The sequence below is a fragment of the Alexandromys fortis genome, unplaced genomic scaffold, assembly GCF_014885135.2.
Source record: "Alexandromys fortis isolate MF-2015 unplaced genomic scaffold, M_Fortis_MF-2015_v1.1 scaffold_73, whole genome shotgun sequence".
NCBI lineage: Eukaryota > Metazoa > Chordata > Mammalia > Rodentia > Cricetidae > Alexandromys > Alexandromys fortis.
In genome coordinates this window covers 3,773,598-3,782,924 of record NW_026067959.1, presented here as the reverse complement: position 1 = coordinate 3,782,924, position 9,327 = coordinate 3,773,598, and the positions used below count along the sequence as shown (strand labels likewise).

Here is a 9,327-nt window from a genome sequence, read left to right as displayed (position 1 = left end):
CTATACCCTTTTTGCTAGATAAGGAGAATGACTCCTTTTGGCAAGAGAGAACCAGTTTCACAAGTTCCCAAGGAAAGGCTGGCTTTGTCGAACCACCAGAACTTGGGCAAACAGAGTTTCGGCGCCGGCGCCAACCCTGTGACTGAGGCGGGCATCCCTCCGGCAGCAGCACCTGCAATCCTTCCGGCTGAGCATTCCCAGCTATGATACCACTGGAACCCGACATTGCCTTCAGCAAAGCGGGCCTCCCTCACTTAGTTAACAGATTCTCCCAGTAGATCTAGAGTTCTTTGGTAGCCGATGGGGGTAAAAAATGAACGGGACGTAAAGGCATCTCCTCATCAGACATACAGTCTCTTTCTGCAGTCAAACAGAATGAAGTAGCTATCAGTTTGCGCTGGTGGGCGGTGCCTGGCAGATGGTGCAGTTTCGGAGTCCACCCAGAGTCTGTAGCCATCTTTTCCTTTCAAAGTGGAGTCTCTGGCGATATTCAGCCTGGGAAGTCAGCTTTATAGAATATGAAGTAACTTAGAGAGTCTCCCACTAATCCCAGTGCTCACTGATTGGGTAGACTGGCCGGCTAGTGACTTTTGGGTCACCCTCCTTCCTCCAGAACTAGTTACAGATGTGCCACCATGCCCAGCCTTTCCTTTCTTCGTGTGTGTGTGTGTGTGTGTGTGTGTGTGTGTGTGTGTGTGTGATCTGAACTCAGGTCCTCAGGTGATGTGGGAGTGTCATATATCAATCTGTTGATTTCATTGGTTAAGTAATAAACCAACTGCTTGGCCTCATAGCTTAGAACATAGATGGGAGGAGGAAACAGAATAGAATTCTGGGCGGAAGAGGAAGTGAGGTCAGACTCTGCTCTGCTCCCGGAGAGACCCGACAGCTCTGCTGGAGCAGAGACGCCATGCTCAACTCTCCCAGGATGGACAGAGGCTAGAATCTTCCCCGTAAGCGCACCTTGGGGTGCTTACATGCATTATTAGAAATGGGCTAGTCCAGGTGCGAGAATTAGCCTGTAAGGGCTAGAGTTCATGGGCCAAGCAGTTCTTAAATGAATACAGTTTGTGTGTTGTTATTTTGGGCATAAGCTAGCCAAGCGGCCGGGGTGTTGGGGACACAGCGCTGCCGCTCCTATTATTTCAACAGATGGCGCCCAATGATGTGGGAGTGATTTCTTACTAATAAAGAAACTGCCTAGGCCCATTTGATAGGCCAACCCTTAGGTAGGCAGAGAAAGCAGAACAGGATGCTGGGAGAAAGAAGCTGAGTGAAGAGTCGCCATGATTCTCCCGCTCCAGACAGATGCAGGTTAAGATCCTCCCTGATAAGCCAGCTTGTGGGCTACACAGAATATTAGAAATGGGTTAGAACAATATGTAAGAGCTAGCCAATAAGAAGCTGGAACTAGCCGGGCCAGGCAGTGTTTGAAAGAATACAGTTTCCGTGTAATTATTTCGGGCATAAGCTAGCCATGCGGGCGGCCGGGTGCCGGGGACGCAGCCCTGCCGCTACCTATTTCAACACTCAGGCTTGTGTGGCAGGCACTTTATCAAGTCACTTCCCCAGCTGCTGCTAATTTTTTTTTTAACTGAATTTTGCAATTTTAAATGAGCGAAAACCCTGTTTTTATAGTAGTTTCATTTCTGGTCTTTGTGTCCAGAGCACTTTCTCGTCCTTAAAGGTAGACATAAACACAACTGGTGCTTCCTAGACTCTCAAAGATTAGTTGACCTGAGGTGGGCATTTGGTACAGAATATTGTTACAATTATGCATATCACAGTCTTTACTTTTAATTGTTACCAGTCTGATAACAGTAACAATATAGCACCATCCTAACTACAAGTAGGACTTTCACTATCTCCGAAATCTTCGTTCTGGGATATAAAACTGATTCTTAAATCTCGGCAATCCAGAGAACAATTCCTTGATCCGGACAAGACAGAGTTTACAGGGTTGAGTGGCCACCTTTGGGACAAGTCTCACTTATTCTGTGGCTCCTCCCATCACATCTCACCCTGCCCCCACCCGCACCGGAAACTTCTCCCTCTCAGCGGCTGGGCTTCAGCTTCCCTTTCCCCAGGCTCTCTTTCCTGTGTAATCTCAATCATTTGGTTCCCATGGGTTTCTTGGCCTCTTGGTTCCTGGTCCCCACTCTTGCCTTCTCTTTTCTCTTCCCCTTCACTCCTCCCATGGGAGGGGTGCCGGTTCAGGCTGGACTCTTTCAGATCCCCTGGCTGTGCTCTCCCTTACATCTACACCAAACCTCCCAGTCATACCTAGGAGCATCATGTCCTCATTGTTTTTCAGGCTGTATCCCTGACTCTTCCATTTCCAAGGTGCCCACCACCACTCCCTGTCTTATCTGGAGGATCCCTGATCCTGTCTCTGGAGTTCATCACGGGCAAAATGTTGGTTCTGTTTCCCTCCTTATTCTTTAGCAGACTTCAACTTGAAAATGCCAGCTCTGCAGTGAAGGGGGAAATCAAAGAAAACGTATACAGTCAAAACCCCTAGAATACAAGCCACAATCTTGTGGCGCCTGCTCCGCTTTCCGCAAGTTCAACGTCCGAGTCTTCTGCCCTGTGCACCACATTCTAGGCACATTTCCGGCTATTCTCTTTCTTTGCTGTTTGTCTTGTTTATTAAGGTGACCTTGTCACATTGCTCCCAGTAGGTCAATCAACTGCCAACTCTTTTAGGAATTGAAAATAACTTCATCAATGGATGTAGTTGGATGCGGAGCGCATGCAGTGGTGCTTCAGGATAAAGTACTCATTCACCCAGCTATGGCAAGTGAAGTGCTGGGCTGTGTCCCCCTAGGAACAGCCCTTGGTTAAAGACCTCTACCTCAGTCAAGGTCATGCCCCGACCCTAGACAGCTTGTGTCCAACAACTGTTAGAAGTACAAAGTGGTGGGATAGGGAGATTAAATTCTCGACTGTTTAGGGGCAAACATGTGGGATCCACAGTGGTCTCTGTTGCTACTGCATAGACATGCGGCTCATTCCATGACTGACCCTGCTTCCCTGACTCCTTACAGATCTTCCCAGTGAGCACCCATGTGTCACATTCTGCTTTGGGTGCCATCTCCCAGGCCCTATCTGACCTATGGCAGATGGAGCTGACTCGTGGGTTTGTGAACTCCGCACCTACACTTGGTTCAATGCTCGTCAGTTGTCCACTAGCAATTCTAACAACTCTGAACACTGACTCCCACATTTTCATCTTAGCCTGGGCTCTACAACGATGTCTTTGGTCCCAGTGACAGCACTCAAGGTAAAACTGCCCTGCAATGTCACGGACAAGGGAGATCTGGTGTCCTTTGCATCCCACAGAAGTGAATGCTCAGATTCTGCAGCTGTATGTCACATCATAGACAGAGATGCGGGTGGGAAAGCCCCATGCTCTCCATCCAAACCCGAATGACTGAACCAAAAGCCAGCTCTGCAGCAGGGCTCAGTGGGTGGCTCAGCTCTCTTGACTTCTTGACTTCTGGACTATGGAACACCCAGCCACAGCCCCGCTTAGCTTATGAAGTTTTCCAGGCTGTCTCAGTCAAGAGCACACAATCCTCCCACCTCTCTTGCTCCGGCAGGCATTCTCAGAGGTCACCCTGCACGGGCTGAGAGCTTTCATTTGTTAACATTCAAGCTGAAACAATGCTTGCCTGCCAAATAACTAGGCACATGACATTTTGATGAAGTCTTTCTTGGTACAGTCATTTTAACAATAGAACGTTTTGTCATGACAAGTTAAGTTGAGGAATAAAACTTTCAGTTGGGGGAAAAACCCTCTTGATAGAGCACAGAACTGACACAGCATCATGTTATTCCTAAGCACGTTGATAAAGCAACAAGGAAACACGCAAACAGTTCACACACGCTCCGTCGATACCTTCGGCTAGCCTCGCTCTGATTTTGTTCCCAGCCCCAATTCTTTTTCAGTATAGCACTTTTATTAAGCTTTGAGCATTTCAATGATGCTCACACAATGTATTTTTATCATATTCACCTTTATTCCTCCACATAACTCTCCCAGATCCAGTTCTAAACCCTCTTCAAACTTCACTCCCCCCCCCAGGTCACCCCCTCTACAGTAACTCACTGAGTTCAATTTTTGTTGCCAATATACTCATAGATGTGTGACCCTCCACTGGAGCGTGAGTGACCTGCCAGGGGCCACACCCTTTGAAAAATCTGATTCTCCCTACCTTAGTATCAATGACTGTCACCAACTCTCGCAGCTGGAGGTGGGGACTAGTGAGCCCCGCCCCTTCCGTGCTGGAATTTGACCACCCTCCTGACTTTTAGACTTGTATCATGTATTAATAAACTTTTGCATGGAGAAATGCCTGGTATAATCCAATTATAAGAAGGTGAGGTTAATTTCAGATCATGGTTTCTGATACTCCAGTCCATAGTCGGTTTCCCCCATTGCTTTGGGATCTGTGGTGAGGCAGCATAGCATATGGGTCACGTGGTAGAGGAAATGATTCACCTTATGGTAGTGGGAAACAATTCAAGAGCATGCTGCCTGTGACCACAGGTTCTACCACCTCCCAACAGTATCAAGGGATGGGGAACAAGCCTTTGACACGCGGCCTTTGGAGAAGACTTAAGACCCATAGATGCTGCACCAAAACTGCATTAAAAAATAACTGCTGCTTATTTATTCTTAAGGGGACTCCATTTAAACAAACAATGGAACCTATTTTAAATTAATAGATATAATTGCTAACATCTATACACCTACGGAAATACCTAGCTCAGATAATAAGCATTCTACATATATTAACTCAGTCTTCACAGAGGCACACAGAGGTTAAGTGAATGCTACTTTATTATATAAGCACATGGGCTCCACATTGGTCACTCTCTGGTCTTTTTTAACCACTACAACATCTGTCCTTGTGTCCTGAGTGCATACACTATGGAAACCTTACTTCTTATCTTAAGCCTACAACTGAAGATAGATTAATATAAAGAAATGGCCAAATACACACACTGGTCAAAGGTCATCGCTGACAAAGTCAACTGGGAACCAGTGTGGATTGGCGGATGTGTAGCACTGGAAAATAAACATCTATTCTACCCGAGAAGAAGAATACACGCAGAACATCTAAAAGGAAAATCCATCCCGGAAGTGCTTAGGGGTATGAGACTTGAGAAGAGGATTCTGAGACTTTTGAACCTGAAGAAGGGACACAAAACAGAGCCATCTGCAAATTTCTAAGCTCAGATTCTCATTGTTTTCTTATTATAATCATGAACGAAATATTATCTATAGATCTCTTCTACATATTGAATAACTGTTCGTATCAGAATTCATTTTCATCAAATGTCCCTCAAAGTTGGGAGAATGGGCTTTCAGATATTTTATTAGTGCTGAATTTCTTGAAGGAAATTTTCTGATGATATAGACCTCAGCAGGTAATAGCAATGTTGAGCACTGGAGGAAGGGTTGGATAGCCTAGCTTCAGTGACAGGAGGTAGGAGAGGCAGAGATGGAAAACATAATAAAAATAGTATGTGATCTCCAGCAGGCTTCAATAAAAATGACAGTTGAGTAGAAAGTGTGTTGACTTGAATGATCTAGAACTGGCCTGGGATTTCCCCCTTTCTAAAAGGTCACACGCTAGCCCAATTTAGATGCAAGTGAAAGATGAAGGCCCCTGTGTCCAAGACAGTGAAATAAATTTCTTGATATGAGGACTGGAGAGATGGCTCAGCAGTTAAGAGCACTGGCTGCTCTTCCAGAGGACCTGAGTTCAATTCCCAGACTTCACATGGCAGCTCACAACTGTCTTCAAAAAGAGAATCCAACACCCTTTTCTGGCTTCCACAGGCACCAGGCACACGGATGGTACACAAGCATATATGCGGACAAAACACCCATACATTTAAAAAATATATTAATTTAAAAAATCCCTCGTGGTGTGAGGCAAAGGAGATTAATGAGTGCCTTGCTTTCAACTGGTGATTCCAGCCTGCACGTCCTCCGCCTTCCACCTCTGAACTCAGGGTCCAGGGAGAAGCCTCCAAGGAACACTTTGCCTACATTTTCCACACCACCTGAGAGCCTCAGGAAAGGCCATGATTTTAATCTCTTCAGAATCCTCCCTCTAGGGAGTGTGGAGTGCTTCTTGGCTTCTTCCTGTTCCCTGGAAGTGCTGGGCAGAGATCCAATTGCTCATGCTCAGATCAATGGGCTCACTTAGATTCTTTACCTTGGCTATCACGACTAATGCCCAGGAATGAACTGACTGGCACCAAGAAGGGAAGACGTTTGGACTCAGTCCCTTATTTATATACCACAACCTCAGGGATAATAATTTTGGATGCTATGGCGGTCTCCTTGAGCCAGGATCTTGGCTGGTGTGACAGTAACAGGGTCCCCTAGCATCTGAGAACCCAAAGATACAAATAAAACCTCAACAAAGCTAGGTATGCTGTTCAAAGTAGCAGCAAGAGACAGGATGGACTGGTACTCTGAATCGTCAAGTTTTAGAACTAAGAGTGACGATGGCTTCCGTCAAGAGAGGAGTCGAGGAAGCCAGCAATACAGAATTGCTACACTGATAGCTAGCCTCTTGTTGACTTGGGCAGTATAGCTGTCATGCCAGAGTGGGGGCATGGTCCAGAGGGCAAGGCCATAGCTGACTAATAGGGAACCTACAATTATCTCATGTGACTCAGAGTACTAAAGTCTACCTGGCTCTTTCCTGCCCTTACTATGTATTTATCAAGTAAGCATCAACCCCGCATTGCTAACTGGAAAAGCAACATTTTCAATTCTTCCTTTAGACAGATGACTACATTTTAGACAATGAGATGTAAGTGAAAGTTATGGAGAGGGCACCTCATGACCATGCCTTTAGAAGAGATTAACCCAGCTGCATTCCTGCTTATCCTCAATGCTTCCTCTGCTACTAACTATAGAATACAGACATGATAACAGCCACCATACCCATGGGACAAGAGGATGTTTGGGGACTTAAACCATACTCAGGATAGCAAAGCAGAAAGATGGAAGAACCTAGGCGCTAGGCCTGTGGTGAATGGCAGAGCCCTCACCTCAGCCGATAATCCTTATTGGCTGCCCCTGGGTTATACCTTATAACTAAGAAAAGCAAAGGCAATGGGCTTTCCTTGCTTCCTGGTGCCAGCAAGTTTAAGTTACTGACTTAAGTGTCTGGAGACAAAATTATATTCTGTCTGGGACAAGCCGCTGTTTGCATACCAAAGAGCGCTGGACCAGGAGTGTGTTAGAAGAGAAGTCTCTCGGGCCCCTCCACAGAACAGCTAAAGAGGAATCGCTTCTGTCCATGCTCCCCATGTGGTCTGCACGCACATCAGTGTATTACAAACATTGGTACAGGTGTAATTGTCCTCTCTCTTCGTAAAATTGCTGATCCCCGAGATGACTCAGCAGCTAGAAGTCTCTGACACGGAAGCCTGACCACTCCAGTTGATTCCTGGAGCCCACACACAAGTAGAAGGAGAGAACTCACTCCACAGAATTGCCCGTGGACCGCCACATGACTGTCATGACATGTTCGCACTGCTGACCCCACACAAGAATAATAACACTTTTAAAAAAATTTAAAAATTGCTCATTGTTGTATCCTAGAAAGTGCTATGATCTAGTCTGATTGTTAATACTAAAACATGGTAAGGATTTTCTAATCCCAGATTAGAGTAACAGAAGTGAGCTGAATTCTTCAGATCAAAAAATAAAATACGAGCACTTACATAAATGAGGAAAACCACACTCCCGCTTCTATGCTTAGGACAGGAATGGGGAGAGAATGTCGCTTTAAAAACCCCACATCTCAGGAAGGAAAGAAAACATAGGTGTACCATATTATAGTTCACATTTTAAATGAAGCAAGAGGGATATACCCAGGTGTTTTTGGAAACAACAACATCACAGTATGGGCTATGCAAGGAGCCTAAGCCTTTTCTCCTAGACTGGGGCACGTGTAAGGACAACTTAGTGGGAAGGACAGCCCTTAAGAAATTTTGGGCTTCTCCTCCCAGCTTGAGGAACACGGAGGCCCTCCGCTCAGGTTTGAGGCAGCTAGCTGGGCTCCCCACTTGATGTGCTCATTTTAAGACTCAATGCTGACAGAACGTGGGCCATAACGTGGGCATCTTTGCCTTCTGCCTTCTCTAGGTTCTTGCTCCACAGTCTGAGCTTGAGGGATCCATTCTGCGGAAGAAGGAAGTGCAGGCACTCCAAGGCTGGGAGTAGAAGCGGTCGTGCTCCAGGCTAGCGATCACTGATGGCTAGCATCCTCTCACGTGCTTGTCGGCACCGGGCTCTGATGCTATCCTTGATCTGCTGATTATCTTGTCATCTGTCTTCACCAAATAACCCCAAATTGGGAATCTTACTGACAGAGGTTTCGAATGAATAAGAACTTTCTTCCTCGTTATGTTTCTACTTGATATTCTTCAGCTCGTTATGTGATTAAAAATGAAATCATATCTTTGGATGCTTGAGGTTTGGCTGGCTGGCTGGGAATGGTTTTCTGGCAGTCATTAATGATCCCCCCCTCTTTCTATTTAAATAACATTTACTAGATGTGGTACTTGAAAGAAATGCCAAGTTAAGATGTAAGAGAGAGAATAAACAAACTGTGCATGTAGTTTTTTTCTTTTTCTTTTCTTCTCTCTCTCTCTCTCTCTTTTTTGTTGTTTGTTTAGTTGGGTTTTTTTTTTTTTGATCTGTCAGTGTTGGGCAAAGGAAAATTGTTTCAAGCAGAAGCCAAATTTCTAATTCCACAAGAGATGTGGCTTTCATAGTCTTTTGTTCTGTTTTTAGTCATTTGAGACAGGGTCTTATGTAATGCAGGGTGGCCTCAAATTTGCTATGTACTCTTGAACTCTCGGTCCTTGGGGCTCCTTCTGCAAGTGCAGGGATGTAGGCTTGCATGGCCTCATCCATCTTTGATCTTCATCTTCTTTTCTTTAGTTTCCTCCATCTGATGCTTTTCAGAAATGTGCAGTGTTCTTCTAGGAACTTTCTCCTTCCTTAAAGGAGATGAAGACAGCCCTGCTGGCGCGTTCTGTGGTGGAAGTGGAGCAGACAAAGACCCTGCTTGGTCTGGCAGTTTCTCAGCCAGTGCCCCCTGCTTCTGGTCGCCCTGAGATAACTGTGGTGGGGGTGGGGGTGGGGTGGCCAAAGGGTGGGAGTGCATGGGGGGTTAGGGAGGGTGTAAGGGGACAGTTGAAGCTTTTATGTATTCTACTCTCTTCTAAAGAATATACAAATTATCTAGCCCTTAAGCAGCCCTAGCTAGAGGGCCTTGCCAAACA

The 9,327-nt window shown here is 45.8% G+C and overlaps 1 long non-coding RNA gene across 1 annotated transcript; it reads left to right on the top strand.

The window, feature by feature from the left end:
• The first annotated feature begins 749 nt into the window (after positions 1-749).
• LOC126507978 (uncharacterized) lies at positions 750-8,584 on the top strand. The gene is made up of 3 exons (XR_007593678.1): positions 750-953; positions 3,048-3,283; positions 8,183-8,584. It is a non-coding gene; the product is annotated as an uncharacterized lncRNA (long non-coding RNA).
• The last annotated feature ends 743 nt before the right edge of the window (positions 8,585-9,327 follow it).